The 13,362-nt window shown below is 40.7% G+C and overlaps 1 protein-coding gene across 15 annotated transcripts in view; it reads left to right on the forward strand.

Annotated features, from left to right (window-relative positions):
- The window catches only part of LOC310767168 (uncharacterized protein), a 393,524-nt gene that overhangs the window by 61,890 nt on the left and 318,272 nt on the right, over window positions 1–13,362 (forward strand). The window lies entirely within an intron of this gene.

The raw sequence follows: 13,362 nt of genomic DNA on the forward strand, positions 1-13,362 counted from the left end.
AGTGGCTTAGTCATACTGGCCACATGGCCTGGAAGCTGTATGCCCGTTCCCAAGGCCAGTAAAGCGAGATGAGTGCTGCAACCCCAGAGTTGTTCGCGACTGGACCTAACAGTCAGGGGTCCCTTTACCTTTATTTTACAAAGTTCAGATGGCATTTCGAAGCTTGTAACTGACTTCTGATTCTAATAGACATGAAGGGACATCTGCATGGAAGATTTACTGAATGACATGGGCTGCTTTGCTCTTTTTTCCTCCCTGCATTTTTTTCAGTTATTCTGTCTCCCCCACTACTCATTTCTCCACTAGTTAACACTGGAAATGAACCCAGACCTGTGTGTGTGTGTGTGTGTGTGTGTGTGTGTGTGTGTGTGTGTGTGTTTGCATTTATTGGAGTGGGAAATACATCCATACCCTCTCTTTGTGTGGCTGCGCTGATAGGTTTTCAACCTTCTGTAGTCTTTGTAATATTACTGTCTGCGTATTTGGTAGCTGCCAGTTTATATGTACTTTAGGCTTAACAAAGATGTTGGTTTCGATTTAATGACAGACACTTGTTAGCTTTATATACTGCAGTTTTCCATGAACTGAAAATCTTGCTTAGTTTGAGATGCTTAGTTTGCGTCTAGAGCGCAAGAAGAACTTTTACTTGACTGTCATGTACTGAGTTTTCATGGTCTTTTTTTGTGGGGGGCCTGGAGTTGTTTTTTCAGGTTGGGAATATGTTCTTATGTTCTTAACTCCGCCTACCACCTCTCTACCCTCCGTTAGTTGGGTAAATATCCTAACATTAATAAAAATGGTGTTCTGTTTTCTTATATGCTTTGGTTAAGTGGGTGAAAGGACTAGAATATCAGTAACCATTTGTTTATGAAGATTCTTCCTAGTCTTTTCCTAAACATTTTCATTAATGTGTGAGAAAGGGATGTAGTGGCAGATTGACTTATTTCCATACAGAAAGTTCCATGCTCAATTTTGGCATCTTCAAGTAGGCTGGAAAAGACCCATGTCTGAAACTCCCTGAAACCCCAGGGTGGTTTGTCTGGCAAATTCATTATACATCTTTAGGTGCCCATTGAAAGTGTTCCTCTTCAACAAGGGCTTGGGTTGGTTAGCAATCCTTTAAAATGTGTTTATGGGAGGGAGGGTTTTTGTTTTGTTTTTGCTATGTACTTTGAGGTTTTATTCCGTGAACTTCCCTGAGATTAAATTTAATGTATAATATAATAATAATGATGAAATATCCTTGAGAACTGCTGCCAGTCAGTGTAGACACTACTGAGCTAAATGGACTAATTGTGGGGCATCATCGTCATCATCATCATCATCATTAATTTGTATGCCATTTTCCCAAAGTGAAACCAAGCTGAAGGCGATTTACAACATCAGAAGATACACATAATTACAAAAATAAAACAAAATTTGAGTAGACGTAAACAACAAAGCATCTCAGTAATTATATAATTAAAATCAAACCGTCCCCGCACATTTCACAATAAGTTCTTAACAATAAAGGTACAAATGCCTAATACCAAGAACAGCAATAATTAAACATCTGTAGAATTAAAACGTGAGCCCATCAAAAAACTCCTAAACAACACCCAACTCTGACAGTCTCTAGGCCTACCGAAGAGCAGGTCTTGCAGGCAAGATGGTCTCTGACCCTTTAAGCCAGAGCTTTCCAAACTGTTCATGTTGTTGACACACTTTTTAGACATGCATCATTTCATGACACAGTAATTAAGTTTTAATAGCAAACTGGAGGTTAAAGTAATCCCTTTCCAGCCCCAGGAGGAGTGCTGGGAGCACTCGCGTGACACACCTACAGGTGTTGCAACACACAGTTTGGAAAGCTCTGCTTTAAGCAATAGTGGCTGCCAATGTTGCTGGAGTTAGTCAGGGCTCCACCCTCCTGGACTAGGTGGGAAGAGGCCAATACAGCAGGAAGCAGCTCTCCTAGGACTTGCAGCAGAGATGGTCTTTATTATAAAGTGTTTATATAGGTAAAGGTAAAAGGTAAAGGACCCCTGGACGGCTAAGTCCAGTCCAAGGCGACTATGGGGTTGCGGTGCTCATCTCGCTTTCAGGCCAAGGGAACCGGCTTTTGTCCGCAGACAGCTTTCTAGGTCATGTGGCCAGCATGACTAAACCACTTCTGGTGCAACAGAACACTGTGATGGAAACAAGAGCGCATGGAAACGCTATTTACCTCCCTGCCACAGTGGTACCTATTTATCTACTTGCACTGGCATGCTTTCAAACTGCTAGGTTGGCTGGAGTTGGGACAGAGCAACGGGAGCTCACCCTGTTGCAGGGATTTAAACCGCCGACCTTCTGATGGGCAAGCCCAAGAGGTTCTGTGGTTTAGACCATAGTGCCACCCACATCCCTTATGTATCTAGGATATCTATCTGTCTGTCTATCTATCTATCTATCTATCTATCATCTATCTATCTATCTATCTATCTATCTATCTATCTATATCTATCATCTATCACCTATCACCTATCACCTATCATCTATCATCTATCTATCATCTATCTATCTATCTATCTATCTATCTATCTATCTATCATGGATCTATGTATATGTGTGTGTGTGTGTGTGTATATATATATATATATATATATATATATATATATATATATAGCACATCTGCTTGAGTCCAGATCTTCTTGTCATGCAGAATATTGCGTCTTCACTTTTAACTCAAAACTAAACAATTCTACAGCTAGAATATATCCAAATTGCGTTTCGCCCAAATTGTGTGGTGGATTTTCAAGCTTTCCCCTAATGGCTTGTCCATTTCAAAATTGTCTTTGTCGCTCCAAATTGGGATGTTGCAATGAGGTGAGGCACAATCCGCACGCAAGGATGGAAACAAGGATAGTACTGTAGTCCCTTCTCGCAAATGGTCACAGCTTCTTTCCTGTTCTTGCCCTAATTAATGATAGCAGCGCTGGACACTATTATCTCTGTGGTCACTTGGATTTACTTCTGTTACAGGAAATGTGAGCTTCTGAATAGTTGCATTGATTTTCCAGCATAATGCCATACTGTCCTCTCTATAGCATAAAACATTTCTGGTAATTCTCAGTCACACTTCAGATTCCATTAGGTTTTGAGTACATGCTTATGTGTAGTACTGTGTTTAGAAAGCACCCATAGTTATTAGTGGTTGGTACTAAAGCCAATGGGTTAGCAGTTATACGCATTGTGTTGTCTAAGCTTTACAATGGCAGTGCAGCCACACTTGTGCTTTTGTCGTACTAAAATGGAAGTGGTCCACTGTGTACCCAAACAATATTTTGAGGTCAGGTGTAACAAAAAATGGCTTATAAGTTCCCAGTCTTGCTTCTCTCATCATAAATGTTGAAATTCTTATTTTGATTTGAGCGTTGTTTTGTTCATGTTAAGATTCTGAAATCCAAATTGGTTTTCTGGCTAAAGTAATAATCAAGTGTGGCCAAAACATAACAGCTGGGCCAAAAGAGAGGTGGGAGGGTTTTCAGAGAAACTGCTTTTCTTTATCCATAATAAAAGAAAATTCTCCCTGTGGATGAAAATGGTGACCAATAAAGATCATAATCATTTACTAGCTGATATTTTTTATTGTATAGCTCCATCTCTGCAATAAAAACATACCGATAATGGTTATAATTGGTTTCATAATTATATGTGGCATGGTAGTAATGTAGTCTTTTGATATTCCTTTATTACAGTGAGGTTTCTTAACTCATTTATATGTGATAAGGTAAGGATGAATGGACTGTGGGTTTTTCTGGGTTTGTATGAGGAAGAACTCCTGGTTCCTCTGTCCTGGCTCCTCCTTTCTCCCATTCTCTCCCCCCCGCTATGACATCACTTTGAAAGCAAAACACTGTGCAAGCATTTAAAATGGCTTCTGTACAGAAATGCACCAGTAAGGGACCTGATTAAGAGCAAGAATACTAAGTAAAAAATAGAAGCAGGATATCTTCATCTAGGAACCTACTTACAACAATCACTGTGGGATTTTTTGTTGTTGTTAACAGAATTAAAATGTTTAAACCACATGCCCAGTAAAAAAGCAATTTGCACCATTTTATTAACCCCTAGCTCTACAAAGGATATTTTGTTTGACTGACTGTTAAGAAATGCATTAGGAGCTGAAACAAGTTATTGCACAAGCGGCATATGATCTGACAACCTTTTGACTTGGTGCCTGGAAAACCTGTGTTCAAGAAATATTGATGGTTCAAGAAACACAAATTTTGCATGATATGCACTGGCTGCCAGTTTTCTTTGCAGGCTCAGTGCAAGGTGCTGGTGTTAACTTCTAAAGGTCTGAATAGCTTGGGCACGGTTGCCCTTGAGGGTCCACAAGTTCAGTGCTTTGGGGGCTCCGTGGATGCAAGCAATGGGAGTGACACCCAATGTGGTTTGTCCTGGGCTGTGCACTCTCCTTGGGATGGCCCTGAGCATAGGACCTGGGTATCTTAAGGACTGTGCCGCCTTCCATAGACTCTGTTCATCACATGAAGGCTTGAGTCAGATCCCTTGACAAGGTGAGGCATGGCTGATGGCAAGCAGGGCAAGGGCATTCCCTGTGGAGGGTTGCCTGGCCAAACAAGTTGCTTCAGGCCCCATCATTATATTGTTTTAGGTGGCTAGTAAACACATGGCTGGTGGAAAATTCCTTGGAGTTACCATTTTTCTCTTTGGAATTTATTATTGGTGTGTGTTTTATGATTGATTGAATATAAGCAAGGGACCTTTTAAAAATGTTTTGGTATTTTGGTATTTTGACTTCTTAGCTGCCGTGACTTACCTAGAAAGTAGATAGAATATAGGTTTGTTAAAAGAAAATAATAAAATACATAAATTGGACCTGCAAGAAGAATCTAGTGTGTTTTATAGACGAAAGGGGCCAATAAAAGGTATAGCTCCTCCAGAATTGTGTGAGATATCATGCTTTCTATCAGTGATAATGAAATAGTGCAATTATTTTTGGAGAACACTTTGTGTGAGATAGGAGACTTAACAATCGAGTATCCTTTCCATAGTGTTAGAGATTTCTCTTTGGTAACAGAACACTCTGAAATAATGTGTGTTTTTCTAGAACAGGGGTCAGCAAACTTTTTCAGTAGGGGGCTGGTCCACTGTCCCTCAGACATTGTGGGGGGCCGGACTATATTTTGAAAAAAATATAAAATGAATCCCTATGCCCCACAAATAACCCAGAGATGCATTTTAAATAAAAGCACACATTCTACTCATGTAAAAACACACTGATTCCTGTGGGCCGGATTGAGAAGGTGATTGGGCCGGATCCGGCCCCCAGGCCTTAGTTTGTCTACCCATGACCTAGAAGCTTGAAGCCCAAGAATTGGCTGTTTGGTTCCCATTATTTCCATCTTTATTAAAATCTTTTTTAAGCTGCCCTTTGTCAATTAGGTATTGGAGTGGTATACAATGTCTGCTCTTGCTTCCAGTCTCTTCATTGCATCCTTAGGGTTTCAGGGCTCTTCCATCACCCCCCCCCCACTAGCCCCTGCTTCCAGTAACATTGTTTTTGCTTCAATTCCTGGACTTCTCTCTCTCTCTCTCTCTCTCTCTCTCTCTCTCTCTCTCTCTCTCTCTCTCTCTTAAAAAAGCCTCTTCCTCCATTTTATTTCACTGCCTTGCCCTTTACAGTTTTCCTACTTTGCTACTGTTAATTAAAGGCCCCAACATTTCAAGAGCTAAGAATGATGTGCAGCATGGTGTGCCATTGAAATGTTAAAGTTCTTTAAAATAGAGATTAAGTCCGACGAAAGAGGAGGAGTAGGCCTCTGCTTGACTATCTTTGCCGCCATTAAACTGCTGATACAGTTACATAAACAAATGACCGTGTACCTTTTTTCAAGTGCTTTAAATCTAGACAAATCAGAAGTCTATTCCATAAAACATATTGTAAATATACTTCTTGTCTGAAAACCAGTCAGTGAAGTACAAGTGGATTTATTCTTTTGAAAAGCCCGTTAAGTTTTGTGAATTCTTTCTCTCCTCACTAATTGAGGAAACTTTCCTTTATTACCCTGAGTTGTGTACATGTGTTTTCAGATTTTTAAAAAGACCTTTTCCCACTTATCTTTACATTGTAACAAAAATAATATTTATTTAAGGAACATGAAAGTGCTGTAAATTCCACTCATTCATTTTAAAATTACTAAACCTTTTAAAGATCATATAAGATATATTTACTTCCCACAAGGATAAATCCATGCTAGGGATGTGTGGCTAAAATTTCAAGTAGGATATGGTATTTTAACCCAAAACAGGTGGAGAAAATCAAGAGAAAATTGTGGTGAATGTATAGAGATGTTTTCCCAAGGGTTTGGGGAAAACAAATCCTGCATTTATTTCTTTGCACACAATAGAATTCTAAAATTGCTTAAATTGTGAAGTTCTTTTAAAATGTATTGAATAGGAAAGATGCAAGAGATTAAACCAGTGGCTTCCCAAGAGGGACTGAGGTCCATCCAACAGGTCATGAGGGCTTTATTTATGGATCACTAGCCTGCTAGTAGTGTGCCCTGGATGCCTTGTAGCACAAAAATATAAAGGGAAGGAGAGTTCACTTCTAGGTTAAGTGGGTCTCGAACAAAGATGAAATTCCACTGGTAGGTCCTCTTAGGAAGCGCTTTGGGAACCAGCGGTTTATACAATGAATGGTAACACTGCACAAGGACCTATTTTGCTAACTTATTAAGCAAGTAGAATTGGTGGTGATGGGGAGAGCTAAGCAAAAACTACAAGTGTTTGAACCCGTCCTGGAAGAATCTCTCTTTTCAATGACACACAAAGCTTTATTTTCCCCTGTATTGTTCTGTCACCACTCTTTCACAAATGTTTTGGAGTTCAAGAGGTCTGCTTTTGCATGGGCATAGTCTGTAGGAAAAGCATGTGAAGCAGAAGAAATGAAAAACAGTGACTTCCAAAATGCTGTTATTTTAGAAAAAGTGTGTGTATGTGTGTGGTGTGAATGGGGAGTATATGTTAAATGTTGAAAATGTCCACAGTCTGATTAAAATAAGGCCTCTCTCTATCTATTCCTTTCTTCCTCCTTCCTATATATTCTCTTTACTCACTAAATTTCTTACATAGTTTGCCTCCAAACTCCATCTAGAGGCAACCCAACTCTTCCCTTTCTAGTAAAAACTACTCGGTTTCTTTTGAGTGGAAATAGAAGAGTATTTTGGTGTGTTTTGACTGGAAGCTATTAGTTAATTTAGTTCTGTTTTTGGATGACTTGTTGAGGCGTCCAAGAATTAATTGTCGTCCTAACAGCAGGGTTGAGCTCATTCTTTGATTGATAGGCATGATTGATTAACTGCAGATTAAAACGGTGGTACACAAATCGAGCCAGTCATTTGGGGGATGGATGTTTGGTGCTTATGGCATTTCTGCATTATAACAAATTCCTACGTACCTTTTAAAAATGAGCAATGTGTGTTTAATGATTCTTTAAAAAGCAAATGTTTCGCCTGCGATCCAGTTCTAGGGAAATGTTATCTTAATTAAATATTGGAAAGTATGTCCAACATCGAAGTACAGATTATGTATTTTAAATGGTTAATGAGTCAGTTACAAGGAAAAGAGTTAATGGAGTAAAAAAACAAAAAACCTTTTAATTGGTTGGTTGTAATTTTCTGAAAGTGCTAGGAGAAAGAAAAAGAGACTTGAGGAGTCATTTAATGTGGCAAGCTCGCTGCTCCAATTTGGAGCCCTGCATGTGTTAACAGTGTGCATAACAGACTCCAAGGGCAGTGGAGCCATTGATCTAGAAGTGCTCCTTCCCCTTTCATCTTTGGGGCAGGTGGTGTCAGTGGAATTGCTCCATTTGCAGAGGCGAATGAGGAAGTCCAGAATAAGCACAGACCCTGGAGTCCCAGGCCTCCAAGATATAGTTGGATTGAGGTTGTGTGTGCATATTTATGAAACGGGTTCCCTATTAATATATGACACTTTTTGCAACGTGTGTGTTAAATTAATGTCATCCATCACTGCATCATTTCATCTTTTAAACTGATAACATACAGATGATGGTAGACGGAACCACAGTATTAATTAAAATCTATTTCTGGGATCAACGCTAGACTTGAAATGAGACTTCCAGATTTGTGATGAGCAGAGTTCTCTGTGAGGAGGGGGGCATATGCAGCAGGTACTTTAACACCCCTCTACCCTCACCCCACTGCTTCCTTTCCTCTGCAGTGCCTCACCCCACCTGTCCCCCCCCAGTTATGAAACCCAGACAGGCAGGGGAAGTGTTAAGAACAGCTAGAATTCCAAACATGTCTAGTTCTACCTTTCATGTTATCTGGGAATTCCTTGAGTTGGAGGACACCCTTACACCCCTTCTCTTAATTTCAATTGATCTTATGTAAGTGTCTTTTATCCGGCCTTGGCAACAGTGGTATTTATAAAGTTACCCTGGAACTAGGGTGATTGTAAGGAAACAACCCCTTTCAGTTTTGTGTTATATTTTAAACAGCATCCTGTTCCCCACTATATTTTTTTAGAGAGGCTGAGATGAGCATTCAAAGTTGAGAACAGGTTCTATGGTTGACAACTTGGCACCTGTTGGCAAAATGGAACTCTTGTGGACTCTCCCTGGCACCCGTGAAACCTCTGAGTCCCCCCCCCCACTGTTCCCTTTGTCACCTCATGAGAAGGATGGTCACCTTCTCCCCTCTCACACTCTCCTCCCCATAGATAGAGTTGTGATTTTCTTTCTCGCTTCCTCTTTCTGCTGTATCTACTTTTCAGGGCTCAAAATGGCACCTGAACAAATGGGGCAACAAAGAGGGTGGGATGAAAAATGGCAGGAATGTAGGAGAAGAAGGGAGAGCAATCTAGAAGACTTGGGGAGGGAGAGGAGGACAGATTGACTTGGATGGGCAGGGGAGACAAAATTGCGTGGTGTAGGAGAGTGGGAAAGAGAATACTGTAGTGTGGCAGTACTGGAGAGAGAGAGAGAGAGAGAGACAGACAGACAGACAGACAGACAGACAGAGAGACATAAAGTGCAGATTAGATAGGAGTAAAACAGTTCCTGTTGAAATCACAAGGCTTTTCCTATGAGCCTTTCTCCCCCGCTGTGCTCCAAAGGCTTCAGGGATAGCATTCCGCAGCCATCCCCAAGCTAGCTTGGGACCAGCCTTGCTAGCCTCTGCGGGGCAGTGGGGTGAAGGCACCCCGCTGCCCTGCAGAGGCTTTGTGCACAGCCATCCCCAAGCTAGAACAGCGAGACAGAGCGCTCCTATGAGCCCTTCTCCCCCAGTAAAGCCACAGATTGCATTTGTCTCCATCTAATGCTTCCCTGCATTACGAGGCATGGATCCTCATAATTTTTAGAAGGAATCACCAGAAAGGCACCATCAAATCACAGGTCACCTCTGGGACGACAGATGTGTCGTGTGATTTGTTGGTAGTTTTGTTGTCATCTTATGTACAAACCATGAAGATCTGCGCCTTGGATCAACATTTTTGACCCATGTCTTATCTGTGATTGTTATTGTGCGGCCTACAAATCTAAGGTTTAATTTGATGGTGTTTTTTCAGTGACCATGTATAAAATAATGTAAATTCAAGAAGATATGTTTTAATTCCACTGGATCTGACTTTTACTTTTTGTGTGTGTGCTTGTCTCTCCCCCCCCCCCCCCCCGTGTATTCTCTCTTTTTGTCCAGGAGATAGTGGAGAGAGACATCTATAGGGGGTGATGCCCATAGCATTCTCTTAAAATTTAAAATGTGCCTTTGGGCTCCCCTGATAAAAAGATTTTAAATTGGGGGGAATTGAATCCACAGTGGTGGTTCATAGAAAAGCAGATTTCCGTAAGTTCAATTTTTATCAGATGATGAACTATTTCCTTACCAACACACACACACACACACACACACACACACACACACAATATTGTGAAGAAACATATATGCCAAATGAATGGGAGTGATGGTAGGGTTTGACTCCGTAGAATCATCTGGTTAATTTCAGTGACATGATGTTAAAAACTTAATTAACTTTGCCATTTAAATTAACAATATTTAGAAATGTTTTAATATTGGTGGGGGTGTGTCCATAGATCTTTGAAGATTACTGAAACTGTTCACAGGTAAACAGATCATAACTGATGTATACTCGTTATCTAGGGCACCATGGTTTTGTAGCATTGCAATTTTTTATATGCAGAGTCTATTACTATAAAGCTCTTTTCATAGCATCACAATATACAGAGCTTTAGGAATTGTTTCAGCCTTTTTATAGAATACCCTCCTCTCTCTGTTGTATGACATTCTAAGCCTATCCCTATAGATAACTGCCCCTTTGAACTATAGTCATGTGTGTGATGAAATATGATGGTGATATCGTTCTATATTGTTTCAACAACCCACATTTCAAATTAATAATCTGTGTCCCCCATCATATAATCCAAGCCTCCGACAAAGCAGGCCACAGTGGCTGCATTGTTAATGTGAATATACATATGAAAGAGTCTTTAGAAATGCATTTTTGGTAGCCGTTAGCCTACTGCATGGCTCATTCATATAAAGGAAAGTCTCCTATCAATCAACTCATTTTTCTCATCCTATTTTTTAACATCTAGCTTAGTTCCTTATTATAGTATAATAAAAGCAACGAATAATGTGTATTATAGTAATGGCCACACCATTTGGAAAACATCCCCCTGCCTAGAAATTACAGCAAAAATTATTTATTTTAGCAAAGCAAACTTATTTACAACTTTCTCACTTTTTTTTTTACACTCTCCAAACTCTTCTTCTTCTTCTTCTCATCTATGAGGTTCAGTGAGATGTAGCTTTTGCTTCCAACCAGCCTCAGAAAATGGGCAGAAGAAACAAATTTTGCAACAGTGGCTTTGAGAGTGTAACTTCTTTTGCTCATAGCTGCTTTCAGCAGTCACCGTTCTTTAATTCTGGGCCTCATAGGCTGGGAATGTAAGCTGATGAATGCAGTACTTTGCTAAGATGAACACTGTTGTTCTGGTTAGATAGTGGTGAACACCATGCTTCATTTCAGCTAGGCCAAGTGCAAGAGGAAGAGCAATATAAACTTAACAACGTGAGGATTGCTCTGTTTCTTGAAATGAGAATGTTCAGGGTGTGTTAAGCTTCTCTACCATCTGCAGTTGCTTGGCAGCCATTCCTCACCCCCTTTCCTCTTTGTGATTATGTATTTGTCACTCTTCGAATGGTGCTAAATGGAGTCCCAGCATCGCCTCCCCGCCCCCCAGTAGAAAAATGGCAAACCTTGTTGCATCTGAGGAGGAGAGCCGAGACAGTGCTTTGCTTTATTATTTGCATTCTGATTTCTTTAAAAACAACAACTAATGTTGAGCTCAAATTGGCTCACAATAATCACAGTAGCATTAAAGAACAACAAACATTGCAATCACTATAATATCAAACACAGCGCATAAATAGAGCAAGCAGCAGCAACAACAACAGATTCATCAAAACAATTAATACAATTCAGTAAAGTCACAATAATCCAAAATACAGGAAAGAGCTGATTGAGCACCAGCCCTGAATGACTCCCTCTCTCTGGGAAGGGGCTTCTTCCTCTCTTAGAAAGAGCTTATAGGTGACAATAGCAGCTTTCTTGCCTCTCCTGCTGTTGCCTGAGCTGTATGGAGAATGCTGGGAGGGACTGAGAGCACAGTAAACCATTATGGAGATGAGGCACTCAACACTAGATCAGGGATCATAAACAAAGCTCTGATCAGCCAAAACTGAGGCATTCTGTACCTTGTTTGTGAAGAATTTGTTTCTGAGGGTCGCAGACACTATGGTTTACGAGTGTGTTCTGCCACAAAAATGCAGATAAAGAAGCCTACTTATGCTGCTGTGGTGCCATGATGTTGTGACCTGCTAAAACAAAAAGAGAGAAGTAGCAGAAGCGGCGAAGGGGGAAAAAACCACATCCACTCCATGGTTATTTACTGATGCATGCTAGTTACCCAATGTGTTTCTGTTAAAAATATATGTTTGTCTCTTTACCTATCAGAATATCTTGTCCATAGTTCCTTTTCCAATAAGTATTTGCTGTAAGATCTTGCCCCTCGGGATTGATTGTTATTTATTTATTTAAATCAAATGTGCTTGGCAACTTGCAGATGCCGATAAATTGCCTGTTTTTGTGGGGGAACAGTGTTTGGGCATTGTTCCTCTTTGTATGGAAGAGCATTAAACCATGTGAGAGGCTCTTACCTGCAGCCCGGAGAGGTAAGAGACCAGCCACAGGTGTACTTACCTCAGTGAGAACTAGGCCTGTGATTCTGCTGTTCATGAAATGATAGTCCTATAATTCCAAGAAGGTAAACGATGACCCAGTTTCTCATTTGAAAATGTGGAAGTGCAATCCTGGAAGGCCTTTGGGAGCCATATCTTTCTGGCTTGCGGGCTGAGGCAGGCCTTTCCATATGCTTAGCTGATCCACTTGTGCCAAATTTCCATTCGGCACAAGCAGAGGTCATCAACGGGGCAAGTTAAATCCTTCCAGAGGTGCCTGCATGTGTTGAATACTCCCCCCCCTAAAAATTAAACTAAATTACTCCAAGTGACTGAGGCAAGCAAACTGTGCTGATGGGAAAGACCAAGAAAATGGACATGGGCCAGTTTGTCTTCGTGAAATGTACTTTTCTGATCTTAACTAGTAAAATTTCACATTTGCAAAGATACCGGTACTTCTTTCCAGACTGCCATGTTAAATCACTTCTTCAACCTTGTCTTTTCTACTTGTGCCCCGATTGCCATGCAATCTCCTTATACCCTCCACGCCGTGTTTGTTAATCTCTGAGCCCTTTCTGCCTTGTCCCTCTGGTGTAGTTTGTAAGTCATGAGATGGTATCAATATTGTGTTCTGTACAACACTTGTCCTAGGGTTGGCACTATACAGTTCAAGAGTGTGAATGATAGTGCTGCCCATTGACACAGTTAGACGTCTCCTAGCGATTTTACTCCATTGCGTTCTCAATTACAGCTTTCTCTAGCAGCTCAAAAGAAAAATACCCCACCCCTACCAATTGCGGGGAAAATAGGGCTTTCTGATATATCTTACCTTGACTATTGTTGTCATTGGGCACACCATAGACATAGGACTTGAGGAAAGGGACTTAAATTCTGCATGTGCTGGTTGGGAGCCTTTGGTCAGATGAATGCTTCATGACATGGAGGGCCCAGCTTTTGCAGATGGTGTACCCAAAGATGAATGCTGCTTTGGACTCAAATGATTTCTTGTGATGTGAAGTGGATGTTTCTACCTATCTGAGTTATTGTGCCAAGTTATGGCATCCTTAACAAGGCATATTCACTATAT

The sequence above is a fragment of the Podarcis filfolensis genome (assembly GCF_964270895.1).
Source record: "Podarcis filfolensis genome assembly, chromosome: 7".
Lineage (NCBI taxonomy): Eukaryota > Metazoa > Chordata > Lepidosauria > Squamata > Lacertidae > Podarcis > Podarcis filfolensis.